The 26623-nt window shown below is 33.8% G+C and overlaps 1 protein-coding gene across 14 annotated transcripts in view; it reads right to left on the reverse strand.

Annotated features, from left to right (window-relative positions):
- ZBTB20 (zinc finger and BTB domain containing 20) overlaps positions 1-26623 on the reverse strand; it is a 799009-nt gene that overhangs the window by 610300 nt on the left and 162086 nt on the right. For all 14 annotated transcript variants that reach the window (XR_014326231.1, XR_014326232.1, XM_082839976.1 and 11 more), the window contains one exon: positions 4996-5047. The gene's annotated coding sequence lies outside the window, so the exon portion shown is untranslated. The remainder of the gene's footprint in view (positions 1-4995; positions 5048-26623) is intronic.

Below are 26623 nucleotides of genomic sequence, written 5' to 3' on the forward strand. Positions count from 1 at the left end.
TCTTAACCCATGCCAGAATTAAGAAGTCCAGAAAAATGTCATTTAGTTATATGTCTATGTTATAATATTTACTTATACATGTATTTTATTTTCTTCTTAGTCCTTTCTTATCAGTTCCCCAAAGGGGAAAGACTATGTCTCATTTTTTCAACAGTTATATCTTAACCCCTAAAAAGTTCCTGGCACAGAGCAGATATTCAATAAATATTTGCTGGAGGATGGAAAGAAGGAAGAGAAGGAAGGCAGGAGGTCTATAGTTAGTTAATCTCTTCTAGCATTATTTATGTGATTGTAGGAAGAAAAATTTGGAAAAAAGTGTATACTTTATTTAGTCAAGTTTACCTACCCAGCAATTCACTGACCCATGCATCTATTCTAGAAACCAGAAAGATTTAAAACAGCTTCCAAAAGTGCATATTACAAGATAAAATAAATTAAAATAGATGAAAAATAAAAAGGATGGAAATTAGAGTGGGAAATAAGTGTTTATGTATGTATACATGTAAAGACAATTAAATCATAGGAAAGGAAGGGAATTTGCTTTCTTAATATCTTCAGTTTAAATTAATCTTATTATAACCACTTATTATAATGCTCTTATTACAACAAAGCACTAAGAGATATTTACTAGTTCCTCACATGGCCATGTACTACAGCAAACATTACATAACCAGGTTTCTTATATCATAAACCATAGAGTCTATTGTCAATTATAATAAAGTATAATGAGTAAGTTATAACAGTAAAAACATAGATTTTTGTGAGAGTGCAAAGAATTCTTCTCTGAACCAGAAAAAATGCTTGCCTGGTAATTGCTTTACTTTGATGCTACTATGTCCTGTTACATGTATCAGAAAGGAGACTTTTGTAAACACTGTTGGCTCTTGATGCGCAGGGAAATACACGCACTCAAATGTTACTAGTACAAAGGAGATCCGAACATGTAAATTATTATATCATAAGAAAACATATTTGAAAAACAGTCTGTTTCTTAAAAGTGAAAGCCAAACTCTGATTCCACTTAGCCTGGTAATGTTTCTGTCATTCCCTTGGACCAGCCCACACATACTGGGCTTTTGATAGGTCCTGGGCTCGACCATCTGGCCCTTTATTTACTTAATTCTTTTTTAACACTGACAAGTGTATTAGTAACACTTCCTTGATCACTGGTAAATATAGAACCACCACACAACTAAGATTTTCCCTAATTCTGAAAGTCACTAATTAGTTGTGGGTAGGGGTTGGGGAGTATTACAAAGATATGTTGAGCAGTACTACAATAAGTAATCTAATTCCCAAGAAGAAAGCATGTTAATCTGCTTCCCACTTCATTAGAGGAATAAAAAAACATCTTGTTATCACTAAAGCATACAAAAAGAGACCTGGATATTTGGGGGAATGGTAGATAGGGAGGAAGAATGAATGCAGCATTTAGTCAAGAAACACAAATCCCCTACACATCTTGGACAATGGTCATAGTTTTTCTTGGTATCTTTTTATTGCTCTATTTATCAGTGTGTTTCATGAGCATACTTTATTCAATTAACATGAACACAAGATTCCAAAGGAAAAAAATATGGTAAATGAATCCTATTTAATAGAACTGATCATTCTACTGGTACTTAAGTTATGCATTAAGTAACTTTGGAAGCTGCATTAATATTTCCAAACCAGTAAGGTCTCAATTACTTGACCTTGCAGAATAAAATACTGTAGGTTTAAAGGAGAGAATACAGTTTCCAAAGGTGCTAATAAGTCATTTAGAGAGAAGATATGGTCTAATTATAAGTACTAAAACTGGAAATTTATGTATTTTAAGTCCATTAGAAAACATATTTATTTTTAGGTTTTTTTTTTCTGTTGAATGAGAGATAGTCTAACACTGTTTAATTTCCTATAAGGTTTAGATTCTTCAAAGAACATCAGCTAATTGTTGTCTGTGTTAACTCAAGCATCATGTTTAAAATATCATAACTCAACTCCCTGAAGCTAAAGATTTTAACTGTGTAAGGTTGAATCAGTTGTCCTCATTTCTAGGATCAAACAACATAACACCAAGCAAAAGCCTTTAAGAGACTATTTTGGGTTTCAGTCTATCTCCTTTGTTCGTTTTGGGGAAAGGATGATGTTCTCTTTGTATTTACCCCCAAATAACTATAATCTCAACTAAACACTTATAAAACTGTGGATTGTGAGGTAGGTGTAAGTATTTCCAAATCTTATAACTAATGAATAAAATTTAATTGGCTCATATGCAGAAGTAAATTGATAAGAGGCTGAAGAATAGAATAAACAAGGAGGGAAAAAGCACATTGTTTGCTATGTAATTTAACAACTGTCAGAGAACTGGGGCATGTCTTATTTACTGGTATATGAAAAAAAGAAGAATGAATGCTTTTGCATACAAATAAATGCAGGTATAGAAACATAACAGAGGTCTTGTGATACAATGGAACTTAAACTCCTCTGGGCAGTGATCAGCTAAGAAAGAACAGAGACAGTTAACAACGCAGTGATAACTAGCTGACAGATTTATTATTCATGGCAGGTATGTAAGCAGTCAGGGCAGAGATGTTGGTGGCCTCTCCTCATCGAGTAGCTTTGCCGGTACAGACTAGATGCCTGGAACCAGGCAAGACACAGAAACAATAAAACCTAGAGCCAGCTAAGGGAAGATTCAGCACAATCCATCTCCAATTTTAAACAGTACTAGAAATCTCCACTGAAGAATGTTTTTCCCTTGGGATTGGCATATATTGTATTTACAGGATATTGACCAACACTCCTCTCTATTTATCTTACTGTGCTTAGCAACATACCTGAAACACCTACCCAGAAGTTCCCAGTATATTACAGAAAAGTGACTTTAACATTAGTTGGCAAAAATTTCTGTTGATAGGTATGTCATTACATGAACAGATGGTCAAAGTGAGTCCATTTCACTGACAGTATATTACGTGAGTCATTTTATCTCTGAACAACCAAACCAAGCAAAAGCACGGCACAGAAGAGGTCATTGTGCCTTCCCTCATTTGGTTGGCAGCTTTATCTTTGAAATATAAAAATAAAACTAACATGGACTATAATCCTCCATAGTACCATTTCCGCATAACATATAATAGAGTTTTTAAGTATTCATATTTAAAAATCATCCTGATATTTGTGAAGATGGAAAAATACAAGGGATATTTTTTATCTTTCAACACCATGATCTGCAGTAAAAGGAGAAAAAATAAAAGTCATATTTCCTATCCTTCAGTTTTTTATCTAACCAACTGTTTATAAGAAGAAAGCAAGTTACAATTCTTTATTGGTATTCAGGTCTTTTAATGAAAGCTCATGAAAATATATTTAAAAAAACAAATCTCCATAAAAAATCTATTTTCCTTAGATTATTTTTACTGAATAATTTTAAAATATAACAGCCGAAATATTCATAACCAAATGAATTAATAGTGTAGCAGATATCCAATCACCAATTACTACATTTTACACCATGAGACCTCTTGAAATACACACACATACACACACACACACATACACACACACACACACAGACACACACTACTATTTGGATTCTTAGTATGATAGCTTCATCAATATAACCAACCCAAAATATAGTTTACCTTGATTTTGTAAAATAAAAATAAATATTATGAAGCAAAAGAAAAACTAGAAGTGTATGTATATAACAGCTAGCAGTCAAAGCAACAGCTGAAAATCATACTGCTAAAATGCATCTACACATGTGGCTGTGAAAACTTAAGTGCAAAGAAAATCCTGGTTACCTACCTTCAAAAGGAGCTAATGAAGTATGAGATTTAAGAGTACATCTTTAGTACTTCTGTACCTTAAAATATTGCCGAGTATTAATTTTTCATCAAGTTGTCATTTTCTCTGACATTTGGTTTTATTAATCAAGGCATTTATCATTAATTTGTAGAAAATATCATAATTAAGCCAAATAAAATAAAATCCTTAAAAGGTTAAAATTAGAAAGCAGGTGAATGAGAACTTTGACATTACCCTGTTGACATACAGGAGCTTTTTGAAAGTATGGGAATCAAGTTTTTGCAGTGAGTTTGGTGCCTCAATCTTAGGGCTGGCTGGTTTTTTAAAATGTTATAAAGATTTGATTTAAAGCTCTCTGACAGTTTTGACATTCAGGTGAAAGTACTGCTGCTGCATTTGGAACAATTTGCATATCCCACTGCTAAACGGAATGTTTGAGGTGTGCACTGGTGTAAAGAAATTAAAAACAAGCTATCACACATGCTTAAGTGTATGTATTCACAAAACTGATGGTTGGATCACACCACCCCATCTCCCTCCAATGTAATCTGTGATTTACTCTTCTATAATAAATTATCCTACCATGTTATTCTCGCTGGAAGATCTAACCATGCATGTAAGAAGCAAAGTAATTACAGTCCCCTCTTGTTTCAGAAACCTTCTTCAATCCCTATGAGCTCTTTATACACAATGCAGCAACACAAGTCTATTGTAAAGTTGTTGCCTGAAATTCTGGATTTCTGACTATGAGTCGCCACTAAATCTTGTCTGCACAGTTTCATTGTTCCCCAAAAATGCATGTTTATTTCTTATAGTTAGTTGTAAAGCTCTTGCTGAAGAGGAATTGGTACTGACTTTTTGACTTTGAGCCAATGTGTCTATTTAAGAAAAGGGTGAGGCATAAAATCAGAAGAGTTCCAAACTGATTTAAAAAACAGGGGAGGGGCCATAATACATTCCCAAATAGAAGGATCAAGGGGTATACAGCAACACCCAATTAGGTGACATATTCTGAGATGACACAAGGTTTCTTCTTGTTTTGACTTATAATTTCAGATTGTTTTAGGTAGGCATAGAAAATTTTATTTAACGTGCTAAAGGGCAATAAAGAAAAGACCTGAGGCAGTAAACCCAAGGCCTTTAAAATTATGAAACTTTCCAGGAAGATAAAAACCTATTGAAGAAAATATCATTGGATATTACCTTTAGTCTTCAGAGTCTCAAAGGGCAATTCTTAACACTTCTTTTTGTGTGACTGTAAAAGAGAAATACTTAAACTTAGTAATCTGCCAAGGAAACAATTTACATTTCCATAATATCTTTACGACTAGTCATGAGAAGTAGGTAGTTGAGTTTGTGTATGCCAACTAATATCTATAGTTTTTTGTTTGTTTTGTTTTGTTTTGGCCGCGCCATGCAGCACATAGGATCTTAGTTCCCCAACCAGGGATTGAACCCAAGGCCCCTGCACTGGAAGTGTGGAGTCTTAACCATTCGACCGCCAGGGAACCTCCAATACCTATAGTTTTAAAAAGAAAAATAAAGGCTAACACATTAATTTGTCTATGTGCAGAACAAGTACTCAGTAAAATATGGCACGAATTTACAATTTAAACCACTGTGTACAGGGTTTAGATGGAGAACAGAATATTTATTATAGTATTATTAGAAGCTTTATTAATTTATACAAACAGATGTTTTTACATTTATATATATATTTTTTGCAGTACGCGGGCCTCTCACTGTTGCGGCCTCTCCCGTTGTGGAGCAAAGGCTCCGGACGCGCAGGCTCAGCGGCCATGGCTCAAGGGCCCAGCCGCTCCGCGGCATGTGGGATCTTCCCGGACCGGGGCACGAACCCGTGTCCCCTGCATCGGCAGGCGGACTCTCAATGCTGCGCCACCAGGGAAGCCCCATTTATATTTTTTAAATTAAAAAAACTGATCTAAAAAACCCCACTAATCTCCAATAGTCTTTATTACATTTATTTGTTTATTTTTAATTACCAGAGATTTTGCAAAGATCTACTACCCCATAATACACTGGTAATTTAGGAAGTATACAAAGATAAAATACAAGCCCTGTCCTCAAAATATGAGTGAGGTTGGAGAGATTTTCATAAAAAAGATAATCTAAAGAGAATAAAAAGTAAATGGGTGGAAAGAAACAGGGAGTAGAGGGTAACATGCTCAATAGAGCTTGAACTGGTCTTTAGTACCTAATGCACTGATATTAAAACATGGCTTTATGATCCCTGTCTCAGCAAGCAAGGCTAATAGGAGGGTCCTACTCAGATTTGGAGGCAGGGATGTCAAACAAATGGATCAGTCACTTTTAAACTATCTTCTGACCAAATGCTTTTGATAGTATAGAATGAAAACTAGGACCGGGAGCAGTAAAGCAGGCAGGATGCTGAGGTGACTTTAAAGCCAATTTGGTGAGTTAAAATATAAAAAGATTTAACTAGAAACAACTCTCCTATTAAAAATTGAGTTTGATATTGTATGTCCTCGGAAAGTGTTCTCTCTAAATTTGCTATGAAATCTTACTGAGGACCTTAATGTCATATTTAGTAATAATCTCCAGAGATTCAGCCATTCAAAGTCTCAAAAGCAGTTTTACCAATGGAAATGCGTAAACATAAGCCAATCCTGTAAACGAGTACATGTACAGTAAAAGTTCTATTAAAACGAAGAAGGTGTAAGCGTGTTAACTGACTAGATCTTTAAGATGCAGAAACAAAGGGAAAACAAAGACTCAAACAACAAACCATACCAGCGATCCTGAGCTTATGCTGTACTAATAAATAAATGGGATCCAGAAAAGGAAGGTGATGGTTCTGCTATAGTCAGGGTACCTGAGTAATACCACACTTATTTTGCAACATCAAATTTAGAAGAGGCTCTGAAAATTAGAATCTGCTAGGAGTGAGATAACTATTAATCATGGATAAACAGAGGATAACTAGGAATGGAAAAGAAAAAACAATGTTCAGGTTGTACGGATGAGGTGGGGAAGGATACTTTGGAGGAAATTAATTTGGCCATTACATGATATTTTATAAAAGTAATTTTAATTTATTTATTGTCTGTCTTCCCTACTAGAATGGAAGGGCCATGAGGTCAGGCCTTGTCTCTTTCACTGTATCCCCCATTTATATGAATAGTGTCTGCTACATAGTAGGAGATCAATGAATATTTATTGAAGGAAAGAATCAACAGCCTGACCAACCTATGAAAAGGCACTAAGTCTGCATCTATTTACAGATGAAACAATTTAAGCTTAAAGAAGTTAAATGTTATATATTAAACTTTGACCTTTTGCAACTGCAAACTTCTACAACCCATTTTTCATAGTCTTTCACTCAATATTCATTGTAGCAGGGAAAACAAACAATAAGCAAATAAATCATTAAACCAATAATGTCCTATAATTAATACTATGAGGACAAACAAAGCAAGGTAATAGCACTGAGAGTTACATGGGCTGATATTTTAGATAGGTCTGGACAGAAAATCTTCTCAGAGAGGGCAACAATAAGAAAATTCCTGAGTGAAGTAAGGAAAAGAGTCAAAAAAATAATATCTGGGGCTATATGGGCTGTTATAAGGATTAAAGGAGATACACACTACCTTTCTTAGTATTGGCTTGTAAACAGTACTCTCAATAACTATTATTTTATTATGTTGCTATTATTTTTATAAATGGTGAATTCCCCCACTAGGTTATAAATTTGTCAAAGACATCCATTTTTCTTTCCCTACAGCTCCTTAAATAGTGCCTAGAAAGAATTCAATAAACATTTATAGAATTGAAAATATGAAGACACAATTATCAGTTCAGTAATTAGAAAAACAGACCATATGAATATGAGAAAGTTACCATATTTCATATGCCTAAATCAATCTAATTCTGTTAAATCAATGTCACTTAATAAGTAATCATTTATGGATTAAAAAGAAAGGAAAGAGGGAAAATATATAAAATGGTTAGAGCCAATAAGTCATAGATAAAAAAAGAGTAAGAAATAATCAGAAAAAAATGAAGGTATTGATACTAGCCCACTATCTTGACCATTCACACGTCCTTTGTCTTCCTCCATCAGATTAATACATGTTTCTAGCGCAGGAACCCTATAGCGCAGGCAGCTGATTCATTTATGTGTTCTTAATACAAGCACAGGGCCTGGTGTATAGTGAACAGTCAATAAATCTTTGTTGAACTGAATTGAACTAAAATTATTTTTAGTAGTTCTGATGTTTTAAAGCTAGTTTAATTTTTTTAAGTGATAAAATAGAATAGGAGATTACAATAAAAAAATAACAAGTATTAGGTATTGGCTCTGCAGCAAAGAAGTAGAAAACAAGGTTAGCTTTTACCAAAGACTGAAATATAAGTGACAGTGTGATAACTGTCATTGGAAGAGACAGATCTGTGGAACAGACCATAGAGACTTCAGTATGGGGTAAATATTACAGGTTGCATTTCCAGAGTGTTGAGATATTTGACTCATTAAGTGACCAAAAAAAAAATTGTTCCCTACCTTTGCCATGCACCAAAATAAAAATCAGATTGATATATCTGAATATAGTAAGTAAAATAATCAAAGAGCTTTAAGAAAACTTATGTATATAATTTTCTGAACTCCAAGGTAAGAAGGCCTTTTGAAGCACATAAGTAATGGTATATAACATAAGCACAAAGATTTATGAATTTGACAACTTAAAATTAAAACTTTTATAAATCCAAAAGTATCTTGAACAAAATTAAGATGTCTACAACAAATAAAGACAAATATTTTTAACATATATGATATTCACAGTGTTAATAGTCTTTATCTAGAAAGAAAAAAAGAAAGAAAGAAAGAAAGAAAGAAAATATCTCAGTTTTTCAAATGAACAAGTAATTCACAACAGAAGAAACTTAAGATATATATGAAACAATATTAAACTGTAACTACAATGAAAGAAATGCAAATTAAAATAGCCTAAATATTCCATAATAGTGAACTGGATAAATAAATTTTATGTGATATAATGATAAGCTTCCATTAAATATGGCAAGTAAAAATTTATAATACACCATTAAGCTTAAAATTCAGGTTGTAAAATGGTAATGATATTAAGATAGCAATTTTTAATAATTTGTGTATATATAATATATGTAAACTATGCAAATTTTTGGTCATATGCATATATAAATGTTGATCTATATGTATGTGTGAGTACATATGTATTAGAAAAAAATATGTATTATAAAAAGCATGTAAGCACCTATATACTAAATTATTCCCAGTACTTATCTCAGATATTAAGATATAATAGATATTTTTCTTTTTACAATTTCCTTCCAAATATTCTACAATACATACAAATTACTTTTCATGAAGACAAAAAAAATCACTAAAACAAGACACTTAGTCTATGGTGCAGAAAAAAAATTAGATGATATATCATTAGATTTCCTGAATGTTAAGAAAGCCATTTGAAAATATCTATCTGTCCTATTTTTGGTGAAGGCCACCTCCATTACCTGCATAGATTTTTAAAAAAGAGGTAAAGAAGGGAAGAAGATGGAGTGAGGGAGGGAAGAAATAGAACAACAAAGCAAAAAAAAAAGAAAGTAAAAGGAAAGAAAAATAAGATTTGTTAAAAAAAAATAAAACAGCAATCACATATAATGGTAACTACTAGATTCTTAGAAGCCAAATTTTAATTGTCCACATATTTGATCAAATTTTCAAGGAAAGGCACAGCCTGGAATGTAGAAATTTTAAGAAGTTTGAGGTTATATTTATACAGTAAGCATACAATTATAAAAGAAAACAGATAAAACATGTAACAGTTTCAGCAATAGGACTGCTACAGAGAGACAAACAAAATTTGCCATGAGAACAAATGAAGCATCAGTTTTAGAGGTAGGAGGAGTATAATTTCAAATAAGTAAAAATTCAAACAAAGCAAATGACAGGCTGGGACAAAATGAATAGAAACTGTTAAAGACTATTTGTTATCAATAATTACAGAAAATGTCTTCATCATTAAATAAAAATTTAAATACAAACTTTGGTTGTATCTGATCAAAGATGCCAAATGAAAACCAATTTACAATCCTTAAAGAACATCAGAAAGAAAGAACCTGTACATACATGGTCAAGAGGATAAGACATATTCTAAGACTAGAAAAGACTAATTTAGTTCTAGTTCATCCATAATGGTGCTTCTGAAGGTGGAGGTATTCATTCTGGCTTTGAGTATTATCAAAGTTTTTGAAACACCAGAGAAATCTGATAAGTTCTATGGTAGACTTCTCCAAGAATCCATAAAAGTGACCTGGCTAAACCCTACACTAAAGCCATCTAAAATCAAATCAAATTCCATTGCGCCAGAGCTCTAGAGCAACAGAAGACCATTCACATGACTCAGTTATTCTTTCTGTTAGGTATTTCAGTTTCCCTTCCAAGTAGAGGGGAAAAGTTCAGAAAGATTATGTACTAAATACTGCCTTTAACCCTAAAATCCAATCAATTACTTTTTTTTCTCACTTGTCTCTTTAAAAGTAACCCAAGCCATTTCCTTTATAATGTGCAGCTTTACTCAGTTTATTTTTAGTTCCCAATAGCAGAATGCCTTAAATAAAATCTTAAAAACCAACACACCAACAAATAAATAAAGTAAAACACCATGACTATAAAAAGTACATAGTCTAACCTGCTTAATTATTAACAGGTAAACAGAATGCATTTCTGAATTATTTACTTAATCTCCTTCAATTAAAAACTTTAAATAAAGTTTTTAAGCTTGGAATGTGTACCCTTTCTAAGGATCCATAAAACAATTATTTAAAAATATTCTATTAAGACATTTTAATAAAAGCAACTAAAAACACCAAAGTAAATGTGAATTTAAACATTTGCATAAGTGCATAAGAAGTACAACACATTTGGTTTTTTTGTTTTTTTGCGGTACGCGGGCCTCTCACTGCCGCGGCCCCGCCCGCCGCAGAGTACAGGCTCCGGACGCGCAGGCTCAGCGGCCATGGCTCACGGGCCCAGCCGCTCCGCGGCATGCGGGACCCTCCTGGACCAGGGCACGAACACGCGTCACCTGCATCAGCAGGCGGACTCTCAACCACTGCGCCATCAGGGAAGCCCTACAACACATTTTTAAGATTTCAGAGTTCAATAAAATTCCCTTTCTCCCAACTTCCCCTTGTCCTCTTTCAGATACTTTATTCCACAGTGCCTTTGGACAGAATGAGTAGAAATATTCTGTACTAAATTATATTAATGAGATTGATATAATAATGGTTTTGAAGCAAGCATTTATATAATGCTTTTACTCCTAAGCATATCATAAGAAACATACAATTATGAAACTATTGCAAATGTTAATAATTCTGAAACTAGGACAAGAAAGAACAGTAGACAAAAATCACCATTTTCTCTGGACAAAATACCAACTCAGCTAATATACTGAAGAATGATTGCTGCTTGACATAAGTAAGCATTGATTACCTGGAATTCTGGCTAATTAAATTTTCTGGCTAGCTAAGTGTTCACCAGGGAGAATAAAATTTTCATTTTGATCCTTTTAACTAAAAACCTAAAATATACTATTCAATTTTTCTGCCTTGGTAAATAGGGTATTACACTTTTATCTTCACTGAAGACAAAAAATTTATATTGCTTCAGAGGACGGTTCTTACTCTTTTGGGGGATCATAATTCTCTCTGAGAAGATGATAAAAACCAAGAATCTCTTTCTCTAAGAAAGTGTACATGTTCACAAAGTTTTGAATAAAATTTCCAGGAGTCCACGAACCCACGTAAAGACCACTTGTCTTCTAATTTTACAGAATTCTAAGTAGGTAGACATCAGAGACTGTACTGACTACACAGTGATCTCAAGACATAACAAGGATGTTTAAAGTTGCTTTTTGAAGATGCCCCTAATAAGGAACTATCATCTTATGATTTGTCTCCTTTTTTTCAAAAAGAGGGGTATAAAAACAATTCTGCTTAATTTAACCTTAATCTAAATGTTAAATAATGTCTCCTTTTAGGACAATTGTACTACCATTGCTTTGAGTTTTAAAACAAAATAGTGCTGTTTTCAAATCATTCCACATTCTAGAAGTGGCAACAATTTTCTTATACATTTGTAACTCTTAGAGAAGGCAGGGTCAGAGACAGAGCTACTTAATTTTTACCTTTACTTCTAAAGATTATCAGAAAATAGCAAATACATAAGCATTTCCTGTATTCAGGTTTTGTTCTATGTATATTTATGTATATTTACTTAATGTAAAATTTAAAAAAAAAACCTCTAAGAGGTAGTTACCTCAAAATCAGATATCACTATCCCTATTTTATTGATGTGAAACTGAAGTGAAACTGATATGAAACTGAAGCACAAAAAGATTAGGAAATTTGCCAAAGATCACCTCTCTACTGAGTGGCAAAACCAGGATTCACACCCATTCAATCTTCCTGCAGAGTCTATACTCCTACAAACCATACTACATTTGCAGTTTCTATCCTTCATGAGGTGATGGGTTTTCTTGTGTGGTTTTATATTTAACACAAGTCCACCTCTTCACTACCATATAAGAAATATTCATAGTGTTGTGCTCAGACATAGCCATTTGGGGAGTTGTTCATAAGTTACTGACAAAACTAACACCACCTTTGTGACAGTTATATACCCTTGTAAATTTCCCAGTGTCAACTACTCAGAGGAAAATCCTATGATAAAAGCTGACCCCTCATTTCCTTTTCGGAAATAGCTCTGATGAGATACAAAATTGAGTGATTATATATTATTGTGAGGGCCAACCAAGATAAGTGGGCCATATTATCATAATAACAGCTCCCAAAGGTAAGACTGTCTGTTATTCCTAATTTGTCTGAAGAAAGGAACAAACCAGATTATATGATTTTTACTTTCTAGTCTGAAATAGTTTCTATGAAATAGAAATATTAAAGTAAAATGTATATTTAGTGAGGGCAGGCAAGTTGCTTCAGTGACTAAACCTGCCACAACATGAAAATTTTCTTGGCATATCTTTCTCACTGATAGATTGAGTGTTCACAGAGATAGCAACCAATTTGTTGCTCAGGATTTGCTTTCAGTATACCAACTTTTACATTTTGAGTAGTCCCATTAAGAGTAAAGTTTGATGAAAGAAAGAAAGAGAGAAAGAGAGAAAGAGAGAAAGAAAGAAAGAAAAAGAAAGGAAGGAAGGAAGGAAGGAAGGAAGGAAGGGAGGGAGGAAGAAAGGAAGGAAAGGGAGAAAGAAAGGAAGGAAAGGGAGAAAGAAAGGAAGGAAGAAAGGAAGGGAAAGAGAGAGGAAGGAAGAAAGGAAGGGAGGGAGGGAGGGAGGAAGAGAAAGAAAGAAAGATGGGAAGGAAGGGAGGGAGAGAGGAAGGAAGGAAGGAAGGAAGGAAGGGAGGGAGGAAGAGAAAGAAAGAAAGATGGGAAGAAAGGGAGGGAGAGAGGGAGGGAGAGAGGGAGGGAGAGAGGGAGGGAGGAAATCCCATCCTTACAGTTTGTATAGGAAAGCTTTCCATTTTAAACTTGTTCCATTTAACTTTTATTGAATTACTCCCTACATGTAAATACAATCAAGGAGGTATCAGTGAGAGACAAATATAAAAAGGCAAAATAAAGCAGAATGTTCAGAGTCCTGAAAAATTGTTAAATATCACATAGACAGGAAAGAAGGTACAGCAAATTCAAATACAAATACAGATGCAAGACTACAGAACAAAAAGGACCTTGGTAACTGAGACAGCTTTCCTTTATTAGACCCAGCTTCTGTTATGAAGTAATTGATTGCAATGTAGCCAAACCAGGCTGAGAATGAGAACCTGGTTAAAATAGAAAGTATGCCTGGAATAAAACATCATCCTTGGCTCCTTTTGTCTTTAAATCATCCTACATACCATAATAAAACAAATATTTGGAAATCATCAAGTTATTATCTTATTCCCTATAATGATTCCCTACCACTTACAATATCAAATCCTTTGTGCTTGGTTTTCAGAGTCCTCCATAATCTGGTTCCATTATGTATCCTCTCTTCAAATAATGCAGAAATTGTACCCTCCAATCTAATCAGGTAAGATTTCAAACCAATATACATTGATTCAGCAAACGTTTTTTTGAGCCTACAGTGTGTCTAGGAGTGTTCATGTAACTGAAATCTACACAGTCTTGGAGCCAAAGAACCAAGTGCTAACCTCCAATTTCTCTAAAACTCTATGTGAATTCTTTCTCCCTTCCCACTCTTCTCTTATTCCTATCCAGACACCTATTCATGACCTTATCTTGGATTCAACAAAAATTGATTCAAATAAAATTAATTCAATCACTCTCATTTGACTTCAAAAACCTACATATCTGTTTAAAAACTATTGATTCTTTGGGTACCTAAGAAAACATGCAGAGGGCCACCCTGTTACTAACACTCTCCCACAGACACAAAACATGGTGGATCCTAAATTAACACAACACACACACACACACAATCTTTCACTAGGATCTAGATACACTGGTCTTCTTTCTATTCCTTTGTGAGGCCACAACTGGTTGGGGCTTTTGAACTTGTTCTACTAAAGGCTCTTCTCCCAAATCATTTCATGGTGGCTTCCACTTCTCATCATTCAATCTTAGCTCAAATGGTACCTTGTTACTCTTTATCCCATTATCCACCCTTTCTGACACAAATCACTCATTATCACTCTCTGCAATCATTATTTTTTAAATTTATGAACTCATTCATTGCCCATCTCCCCACATTAGGGAGAGCTATACACTATCCACTGCCAAATCACTTGTTTCTGGGCATTATGCCTGGCACGCAGTGAGCACTCATATATCTGAGGAATGAATAAACAAACACAAAAAAGTAATTATGAAGTTAATATTCAAGCCATAAATATTTATCAAGCACCTACCATGCACAGGTGATTTTTTTTAGTTGAATCACAGGCTGAGGAATGCTCTGTTCCTAATATAAGTACTTTGGGAGAAAGGTCCAAGATAAATTTGATGACACTTATTTTGAAAGATTTCTAAACAAAATAGATTTTTACAGAATAAGACCTAAAATGCCTCCATATTTAAGACTAACAACACTGTTTTTCTCAGTCACAGTTCCCTTCACATTTCCCCCATTAAACCTATTGATATATCATCATCAACTTTTATGACGTCAAGGACAGTTGAATGGAACTGAGTGAAGGCAGTGACAGTGTCACATATGTCATTTTGGACCTTTATTGCTGAAACGGATGGGTCAGTCCCCATGAAACACAGAAGATTTAGTGTAAGACTAAACCCTAAGAGTAGTAACATGCACAAATTCACTCCCTCCTTTATACAGTGTACAAATATTCTACCTATGCCCAGACTTGACAACAATTCTAATGCTTCTAAAGGTTAAAAAAAATTCATGTAGACTGGGGATCAGCAAACTACCTGTAAAGGGCTATATGATAAATATTTTAGGTTTTGTAGGTCATGTGGTTTCTGTCTCAAATACTCAACTCTGCCATTGTAGCAGGAAAGCAGCCAAAGGCAATAAATACATAAACAAGGATGCCTGTATTTTAAAACAAAAACTTTATTTAAAAAATAGAGAGTGGGATCATCAGGTAAATGCAAATCAAAACTACAATGACATTCTGAGGTGGTGCCCACCAGCACCAATGTCCACATGATGGGAGAAGCTCCCAGGAATGGCTGCTAGCAGGGTCTACATCCCCAGGGTGAGTCGCAGTTGCCTCCTGCTTCTCTGGGAGACTCTCTAAGACCAGCAGGAACTAAGGGCCCTACTCAGGTGGAGGACGGTGACATCATGCTGAGACCCTAGACTAGTGGGAAGCAGAGGTTGATGATTGAGATTCCTGGAACACCACCCTTGTTACTTTATCACCAACCAATCAGAAGAAAGTCATACAGCCTGAAGTCATCACCCCAAATGTTGCCTCTTCCCTGAAAACCATCAGGGAGTTCAGGTCTTTGGAGAACGAGCTGCCTGTTCTCCCTGCTTGGCCCTTGCAATAAACCTTTCTCTGCTCCAAAAGAAATAAACAAAAAAATCACAATGAAATATCATGTCACAACTGTCAAAATGGCTATTACCAAAAAAGCAAGAAATAACAAGTGTTGAAGAAAAGGGATATTTTATGCACTGTTGGTAGAAATGTAAATTGGTGCAGCCACTATGAAAAACGCATGTGGGTTTCTCAAAAAATTAAACAGAACTACCATATAATCCAGCAATTCCATTTCTGGTTATTTATCCATAGGAAATGAAAACACTACCTTGAAAAGATATCTGCACCCCCACGTTCATTGTAGCATTATTTACAATAGCCAAGACTTGGAAACAACCTGAATACCCATCCATGGATGAATGGATTTTTTAAAAAACTGTTTTATATATACAATGGAATATTATTCAGCCATAAAAAGAAGGAAATCCTGCCACTTGTGACAACATGAATGGACCCTGAGGGCATTATGTTAAATGACACAAGTCAGATAGAAAAAGACAAATACCATATGATGTCTCTTATATATAATGGAATCTTATGGAATCTACAAAAAAAAATGTACTGTAGATACAGAGAAGAGATTGGTAGTTGCCAGAGCTGGGGGGCGGGGGGGGGGGGAAGTGGGCAAAATGGGTGAATGTGGTCAAAAGATACAAACGTGCAGCTATAAAATAAATAAGTCCTGGGAATGTAATGTACATCATACTGACTATATAGTTAATAATACTGTATTGTATACTTGAAAGTTGCCAAGAGAATAGATCTTAAAAGTACAAGGAAAAAAACTGTAACCATGTGGGGTAATGGGTGTTAATTAGACTTACTGTGGTGATCATTTTGCAATATATACATATACAGTATCAAACAATTATGTTGTACACGTGAAACTAATATAACATTACATGTCAACTATACCTCAATTAAAAACAAACAAAACAGAGAGTAAGACAGATTAGTTGACCATTGATCTAAATTCATCAATAAAGCCTATGGAATTTCTATATAGGGCAAACAGAGCAACAAAATATGATTAGAAGGGGCACTAGGAGAACTTGTATTAGAAGTCATCTTTATGTGATATGCATGTTGCTTTTACATGAATTGTATGAGTATTTAGGGGGATCAATAGAGATAATGGGGGACCCAAACCTCTCAGGTCACCCTTGTCACTGCCACCTAATCCCAATTTGGGTATATTTTTAGCACTATATTTTGGCCTTAAGTAGATTCATTGTCTTTCCATAAATATTCAATCCATTAGATTATTTGTATCCTAATTTTTAAATTATTTTTGAAAAGCTACAACAAATACTCAGTTGAAGTTAAAAAATGCATTCCCTTTATCCATGCTAATTCTGCAATTCTATTTTAAACAACTATTAATTTTGTCAGACATGATTTGTTTGTAATAAACTCATCTTGTTCATTGGTCATGATTCCTTTGTCTTCAAGATATTTACTGATTTTTCTTCCAGTATTTTATTGAAAATGTTGTCAAGCCATTTCAAGCTACATTTTCATTACATTCATTACAAGAATTGTTTCTTCCTCAAAATCTTTTAGGTCTTCTAAATTTCCCAATTAAAATAAACCTTCCTATATCTGAAGTACTAAACACTCCTTTACCTGACTCAGGTTGATAACCATCTCAAAAGGTATTTTAAGCTTCTCAAAATTGTATCCCAACACCAAAATAGCTACACAATTAAATAAAACTTGGCTGGTAAAGATTCTAAATGATAGTACATTGATCCACATTGTCATGAGATGCGTTATTTATTAATTAGTAACATTATCATTTTCTATTCTCTGTATTACAGTTGCTATGATAAATCCTACTGCCAATCAGCTTTCATTAAGTTATCAGGCCTTCTATTTGTGATAACCAATAAACTGTACTCTACCTTTCCAACATGAAATTCTGCTTTATCTGTTCTGGCCACATAAACCTCCAGAACCTATGGTGTCAAAATATGTTTTAAGCTTCAACTAGGCCTTTGCACAAATGCTAAAGCTGTAAAATCTAAATGTAAAGTTTACAATTAAGCTACATCAGCATGTCATACAACTATGAATTTTAAAATAAAATAAGAAAATACAAGATTTTAGACAATATTATAAAAGCTGCTTCAATTGGATTCAGTATTCAATAAATGAAAACACTTGAGAATCCTAGTAAAAGTAAACCTTGAGATGGTTGAAATATCCATTCTAAATAATGGGAACATTTAGGTAATTATCTATACAAAACAAGGATCAGGCTTTTTGAGGTCATAAAATGCTTGACCTTCCCAGGTAAGATGAACGTGGAAAGCTTACCACTAAATTACACAATAGGAATAAGACTGTTGAATCTATCTGAAAAATAACATTTTCAAAAGCTCCATAAAGTAACTGATTCATTAAATAAATAATTGGAAAGATTTTTTTCTCTTTTCTGATATGAAGGAGAATCACAAAATGTTGCAATATTTGCAAAAGAGGATGAAGTGTTCACGTCTCACTTGAGAGACTTGAATACCTTTGTTACCTATGCTCTTGTTACGTATAGAGAATGCTGAAGAAAAGCAGTTCCAAAAGAACACAGGTTTGCTGATACTGGGTTCCTGTTAATATCACATGATAGATTAGGGGCTTTCACACACTATCAAGCTGACAGTCACTTACTCTGCACTCAGAGGGACCAATTTTTCCCTGTAGACATAAGTACAGTACAAATCATAAACTGCCAAAAATTGAGTGTAAGTGCAAACCGCTCAACTTCACTCAGGTGTCAGCAAAAAGCACCAGTTTAGCTATATGTGAAAAGAAGTCAGATTTAAGGAGTTGAAGGGGAGGGCAGATTGGAATTAGAATAGTTTATTATCTCTGCTACAGTTCATCTGCCTCACTGAAAAGAATTAAACCAACCTTGCCAAAGATTTGTCTTGTTTAGGTACAAGCTGTCTTATCAATGCACTCTCGCCCACACCCCATGCTCTCCCTATCTCCCCTCCTCTCCTAAACTGTCTTTTTCTTCTTAATAGTCTAATAGTCTCTTTTTCCACCTAAACTCTTTAACCTCTCTTGTCTCCCTCTTCCTTGCTCCCACCACACACACACACACACACACACACACACACACACACACACACACACAAATACTCATTGCATGATGTTAACTGTTAAAGGATATTTTCTTTGAAAAAAATCTCATACGATTTTTGATATGACACAGAAATATGACAGCCACTGAAGAATTAGGGCAACATGATCCAAATCAAGTGCTAGATACATTAATATACTTACTGTGCATCTTCTGTAAGGGGATTACCATGCTATAAACACCCTTAATAAAGATTCATGTAAAGATCCTATTGGACATACTAGAAGTAAAGACAGTTTATTATGAAATGCTAATCATTTCAGTAACTACAGCAGATTCCACTGATGTGATTTTATTTCTCACTTCAAATACACAGGTACTTAGGATAATTTGGATAATTAAAAACTGATCTAAATTAGAATGAAAAACAGAAAAGGAAATCTCTGAGTATCAGAAAAGAACAGATAACTCAAAGCTAGAGCCCAGGGTGGGGCTCAAACCTTGTTGAACCCTAGGGCATCATACCCACATATACCCAAATATTTGGGACGATATATAGAGTATTAACATCAATGTGTGGACAATAGACAAGACCTAAAGCCAGTGAGAGGGGTGAAGGAGCATCTCCATGCTTATTAATGGATGTACTACCCATAAGCTTAGGAGTAGGAAAAAATCTATAGACTGGCTTGAAGAAGTAGTAAGAAAACTTAAATTCTTCTTAGTGCTCTGGGTGGTTATAAATAATAATAATCACATAAAAGAAATATGAAATCCAGATATGTTCCATAGTCACCTTAGGAATCAGCATTTATACTATATTTTGGGGACAGAAAATCCAAGCTTAAAAATTAACACAAAAACAATCAGGATTTCCTTAGACTCTTATGGGCACAGATCTTAAGTCATGGGATAGAAGAAAATGCTAAATCATTGGAAGGACCATCAGAACTCTCACAGAAAACAACTTCGTTCAACTGAAAATGAGGTCACCTTAATATCAGAAACTGCTATTCTTTTGTTCATTCATTCAACAACTATATATTAAATGCCTCTTTTATGCAGGTACTATTTTAGACCCAGAACGTACAGTAGTAAATAAAACACAGTTACTGTCTTCAGCAGTTTATGTTCTAGTAAAGGAGACAGTGAACACATAAATATAAAATATAATATCTGGTAATAATAAATGCCACAAGGAAAAAGCAGGATAGGGAAAAAAAGACTGAAGATATGGAGAAGTAGATATTTTAATGCAATGTTGACAGAAAGGCTTTCTAAGAATGTGAAATTCCAGCAGAACACTGAACAAAGTGAAGGAGTCAACAAGGAGGCAGAAAATACTTCAAGAAGTAAGGAAAAAAAAAAACAGTAAAGATACTTTAAACAATATAATTAATAATTTTGGCCTAACTTATGTGTAGAAATTTTTCCCCTCAAGGACTACATATTTTTTTCAAGCTATTGTGTAATATTTATAAAATTCAATAATTATTGATCCATAAAAGAAGACTCAACAAACACCAAAGAATTTATATCATAAAAACCATGTTATCTGACCACAATGCAATAAAATCAGAAATTAAAACAAAACATACAGATTAAAAACCCATATATATTTGGAAACTAGAAAACTCAGTTATAATCAAATAAGCCATGAATCAAAGAAAAAAATCAAAATGGAAATATTAAATATTTAAAACTGAACAACAATGAAGACACTACATATCAAAACCTGTGGGATGCAGCTAAAGTGATACTTAGTGGAAAATTTATGGCCTTTAATGCATCTATATGATACAAAAGAAGTATAACTAATTAGGTAAGGACCCAACTTAGCAAGTTAAAAATATAATAATAGCAGAATAAAGCCAAATAAATAAGGAAATAAATAACAAAGATTAGAACAAAAATTAATGACATAGAACAAATATATAATAGAGCCAAAACTGGTTCTTTAAAAAGACAAAATATTAGGTTAAACCATATGAAATTGCCAAAGTTCAACTTGATAATAAAACCTATACTGATCAAAATAATATTAATTATAAACTATGAAGCAAGAAAAAGGAACAAATTAGAAACTTTAGAAATGAAAGAATGTATCTCTAAGACAGAGGAAACATTAAAATATCTAAGAGAATATACTGAACAACTAAAGGACAATTTACAAAATCAAGTGAGATGGGAAATTACCTGGAAAACTGTAACATACTGAAATCAATACAATAAGAAATAGAAACACTGAATAATGTTATGATCAATAGTTGATAATGAAATTGATACTAAAAATAGAGAGCATGAAAAAGGAAACATATATCCTGATCCCACTTAAGAACTTAGATGCAAAAACTCTAAATAAAATAAGAGCAAACCGGGGCTTCCCTGGTGGCACAGTGGTTGAGAGTCCGCCTGCCAATGCAGGGGACACGGGTTCATGCCCTGGTCCGGGAAGATCCCACATGCCGCGGAGCGGCTAGGCCCGTGAGCCATGGTCGCTGAGCCTGCGTGTCTGGAGCCTGTGCTCCGCAACGGGAGAGGCCACAGCAGTGAGAGGCCCGCGTACTGAAAAAAAAAAAAAAAAAAAGAGCAAACCAAATAAAACAATATGCATATGTATATGTGTATGTATAAACATAAATACATAATAACTACAGAGAATTGACCCCAGGAATGTAACAACTGTCCAACATCAGAAAATATATTAAGTGATACACACCATATTCAGAGATTAAATCAGTAAAACCTTTGTTATCTCAATATAAGCATAAACCAAAAAACCAATACAAAACAAAACCCAAACACTATAAACATGGATAAAAGACATTCAATAGACTAGGAAGATACATACATCCTCGGTGAATCGCTTCTATTTAGAATATATAACAAGCTACAACAAATCAATAAAAAATAAGCATTATAATTTTAAAAACTGCTGAGAGAATACAAATGAAAAAAAAAATCAGAGGAAATAAAACCTGATTGGCCAATAAGAATATGAAGAGAAGCTCAACTTTATGTAAAAAATAAAATTAAAGTAGCAAATACAGTTTTACTCTTATCTTTTTATAAAAAATTTAAAAGTTTGTCAATACCTAGAGTTGGAGAGGATATGGAGAAAGGGGAACTCAGAAACATCTGGAGAACAATTTTTCATTACCTTGTAAAGTTAAAAAAGTTTATTCCCTAAACCTATCAATTAAAATATAGAAATTCTCTCACATGTACACAAGGAGATATTAACAAAGATGTTTAGTGCAACACTGACTGAAATAGAAAACTAAAAAAGAAAAAAGAGAAAGAACAAAAGAAAGGAAGGAAGTAAGGCAGGGAGGGAGGGAGGGAGGAAGGAAGGAAAGGAGGGAGGGAGGAAAGAAGGAAGGAAAGAGGGACAACATAAAGAAAAGAATAATGGTAAGTGTAGTAAAGGGGAAGGGAAGAAACAAATGTGCATCAATAAATTGTGTTACTGAGTCACATATAAATTGTGACTCAGTAATGCAATAGAATAATACACAGTACTATACACAGCAACTAAAATGCCTTGGGTCTATAGGTACCAACACAGATAACCATGAACAAACATAATGTGAAGTGGGACCAAAATGTGTTGCAGAATGACACATAATTTTTCAGTTGACGTGAGCCCTCAGTGTTTCATAATTTTTTTCTGTAGAGTCCTTAGTATCTTAGTAATGTTTTATCAGCAAACTTCACCTAAAATATTACCTAACAGATCCATTTATTGAGTAGTTTAGTTCTAAACAACTCAATAAGTATTTATGTCCCAATAACATAGTGGCCATAAAAAAATAATAAACATACATTGAAAGAAATTAGTTTCTTAATTCCATTCTTATATAACCATTCTTACATTACTTATTATTGGTATGTGTATGCCTGTGGAGTACTGCACAACTTCTCAAAACTTTAAGTCATATTGGATACTGTCATTCTTATTTCCTGTACTATATTGATTTTCACACACTTCTATATTGATTTTCACATCTACTTTCTATGACAGCAACTGCCAAAAACCCAGCTTCTCAAAGACATGGCACCATCAAGAAGAATGTACTGAATGTTAAATGTGTATTCTGAAACTTTACTGAATTCACTTATTAGTTCTAATAGGTTTTGGTGGGGTCTTTTGGGTTTTTTATATGTAATATCATGTCATCTGCATATAGTAACTGTTTTACTTCTTCCTTGCCAATCTGGATGATTTTCATTTATTTTTCTTGTCTGATTGTTGTGGCTAGGACTTCCAATAGTATGGTGAATAAAAGTGGCAAGAGTGGGCATCCATGTCTTGTTCTTTATCTTAGAGAAAAATCTTTCAGCTTTTCTCCATTGAGTATGATGTTAGCTGTGGGTTTGACATATACAGCCCTTATTATGTTGAGATATGTTCCCTCTGTACCCAAATTGTTCAGAACTTTATCATACATGGATATTCAACATTGTCACTTCCTTTTTCTACATCTATTGAGATGACCATATGATTTTTATTCTTCAGTGTGTTAATGTGATGTATCACACTGATTGATTTGTGGATATTGAATCATCCTTGCATCGAGATTAATTCCACTTGATCATGGTATATGATCCTTTTAATGCATTGTTGAATTTGGTTTGCTAGTATTTTGTTGAGGATTTTGCATCTATGTTTATTAGGGGTTTGGCTCGTAACTTTCTTTTTTTGTAGTGTCTTTGTCTGGTATCAGGGTAATGCTTGTCTTGAAGAATGAATATAAGATCTGTTGCATTTCTATACACTAATAATGAACTATCAGAAGGAGAAATTAGGAAAACAATCCCATTTGCAATTGAATCAAAAAGAATGAAACACCTAGAAACAAATTCAGCCAAGAAGGTGAAAGACCTATACTCTTAAAACTGTAAGACAATGATGGAAGAAACTGAAGAAGTCTCAGATAAATGGAAAGATATACCACGCTCATGTATTGGAATAATTAATATTGTTAAAATGTCCATACTACCTAAAGCAATCTAGAGATCTAATGCAATCCTTATCAAAATACCAATGGCATTTTTCACAGAACTAGAACAAATAATCCTAAAATTTGCATGGAAGCACAAAAGACCCAGAATAGCCAAAGCAATCCTGAGAAGGAAGAATAAAGCTGGAGTTATCACATTCCCTGATTTCAATTTATACTACAAAGCTATAGTAATCAAAACAGTATGGTACTACCACAAAAACAGACACATAGATCAATGGAGCACAATAGAAAACCCAGAAATAAACCCACACTTACATGGGCAATTAGTCTGTGACTAAAGAGGCAAGAATATAAAATTGGGAAAAGGCAATCTCTTCAATAAATGCTGTTGGGAAAACTAGATAGATACATGCAAAAGAATGGAACCGGGCCAACTTCTTACACTGTATACAAAAATAAACTCAAAATAGATTAATGACTTAAATATAAGACCTGAAACCATAAAATTCCTGGGAGAAAACATAGGCAGTATGCTCCTTGACATTGGTCTTAGCAATATTTTTTTTGGATTATGTCTCATTAGGCAAGGGAAACAAAAGCAAAAATAAACAAATAGAAGTACATCAAAATTAAGAATAGAACTACCATACAATCCAACAATTCTACCTCTGAGTATCTATCCAAAGAACACAAATATAATAATTTAAAGAGATATATACACCCCTATGTTCATTGCAGCATTATTTAAAATACGCAACATATGGAAGCAACCTAAGTGCCCACCGATAGATGAATGGATAAAAGAAAATCTGGTATATACATACATACACACATACATACATATATACAATTAAAATATTACTCAGCCATAAAGAGAATCAAATCTTGCCCTTTGCAACAACATGAATAGATCTGGAAGGTATTATGCTGAGTGAAGTAAGTCAAACAGAGAAAGACAAATACCATATGATTGCACTTATATGTGGAATCTAAAAAACAAACAAACAAACAAAACAAAACAGGCTCATAGATAAAGAGAACAAACTGGTGGTTGCTAGAGTGGAGAGGGGTGGAGAATAAATGAAATAGGTAAAGGAGCTTAAGAGATACAAACTTCCAGTCATAAAATAAGTCATCAGGATGAATGTAATGCACAGCATAGGGGATATAGTCAACAATATGTAATAGCTTTGTAGGGTGACAGCTGGTTAATAGACTTATCATGGTGAACATTTCATAATGTATATAAATGTCAAAATACCATGCTGTAAACCTGAAACTAAAACTGATATAATATAGTACATAAACTATATTTCAATTTAAAAAAAAAGAATAAAATCGAATGTTGAAACTGTGAACTACCACCAGCTAGTAGTTGACCTGGCTTCTGACAGATGTTGGATATTGCCATGTTTCTCTTGAAAATTTAAAATATCCCACAGCACATCAATAAGTTCACTGTGGCACTCCAGGAGCACCTTGATACCTAGATTGGAAACCATGGCATTATAGTGAGATATGATTTATGTAAATTTGTAAATGTACAAAACTATGCTAAATGTTCATGGACACACACACAAACACTATAGCTATATATTACTATATATAGTAAAAATATAAACTTAAAACATATTCATTAATCTCAGGAGAGTTGTTACCTCTGGGGAAAAAACGATAAAGAAATTTAAACAGGGACTTCAACTATTTCTCTATGATGATTAATTTCTGTAAAAGTTTTCTTAAGCAAATATGGTTAATGCTAACATTTTAAAAATAAGTGATGGGTATTTGATATTTATGTTAATTCTGTGCCTTACTAACTTTTTAAAATAGTTCATTAAAATAATAAGAAAGGACTGACATTGTAAGGTTTCAAAAGCTTTACATAGGCTGCTACTTTTAGCATACCATTTAAAATCCCAGGACATCTGGTTACTGTTAGCCCTGCTTTTCCAGAGTTCCACATAGAATCATTAAACTATCCACTGGAAGTAGTCTAACATTTAATGAAAAAAAAAAAATTCAGTGCAAAGACCTCTATTTTGAAAGCTCCATCCTAAGTCACAAATATTGCTTTCATTTAGTAACTTTGGTAAAACTCTCAGCATACATGAAATGTAAGCATTTTTTATCCCCTTCCTTCATAATATAATTATTTGCTCATTTTACTTCCTGAAGATAATGTCACGGTATGATAGAACATAACATTTATTTATTTGGTGCTATCACAGACTCCACAAATGTTTGGCCCATTTCAAGAAACATACCTATTCCCAGCCTTAATCTTAATCTACTTATTTTTTAGGACCAGCAAAGTTAGAAGTGCCAACTACAGTGAACCAACTGATGTTTTATAGTTATGTTAGGTATACATTAAGTTTGTGTTAGTCATGTGTGCCAATTCCCCATATTCATCCCTTTGCCCTCTCCCAGACCCAGTATATATTTTTAAAATTATTATTACCTTCATTAGAAGAAGGAAACTACAGATGTTGTGGGATTGTTGGTAACATTGTTGGTAATACTGGACAGATTTCAGGATTTCTATGTATCAGTCAAGGCCTTATGATCAATAATATCAGCTACAATAATAAAGAAGATAGCAATTATCCCATGTGCACTGGTCAAGCCACAGCCTGTGTCTTACTTTAGACACTCCATTTTGATAAGGACATTGCCATATCAAAAAGCCTATAAAGAAAAACATGCAGAATGG

This window comes from Leucopleurus acutus, assembly GCF_964270905.1.
Source record: "Leucopleurus acutus genome assembly, chromosome: 5".
Lineage (NCBI taxonomy): Eukaryota > Metazoa > Chordata > Mammalia > Artiodactyla > Delphinidae > Leucopleurus > Leucopleurus acutus.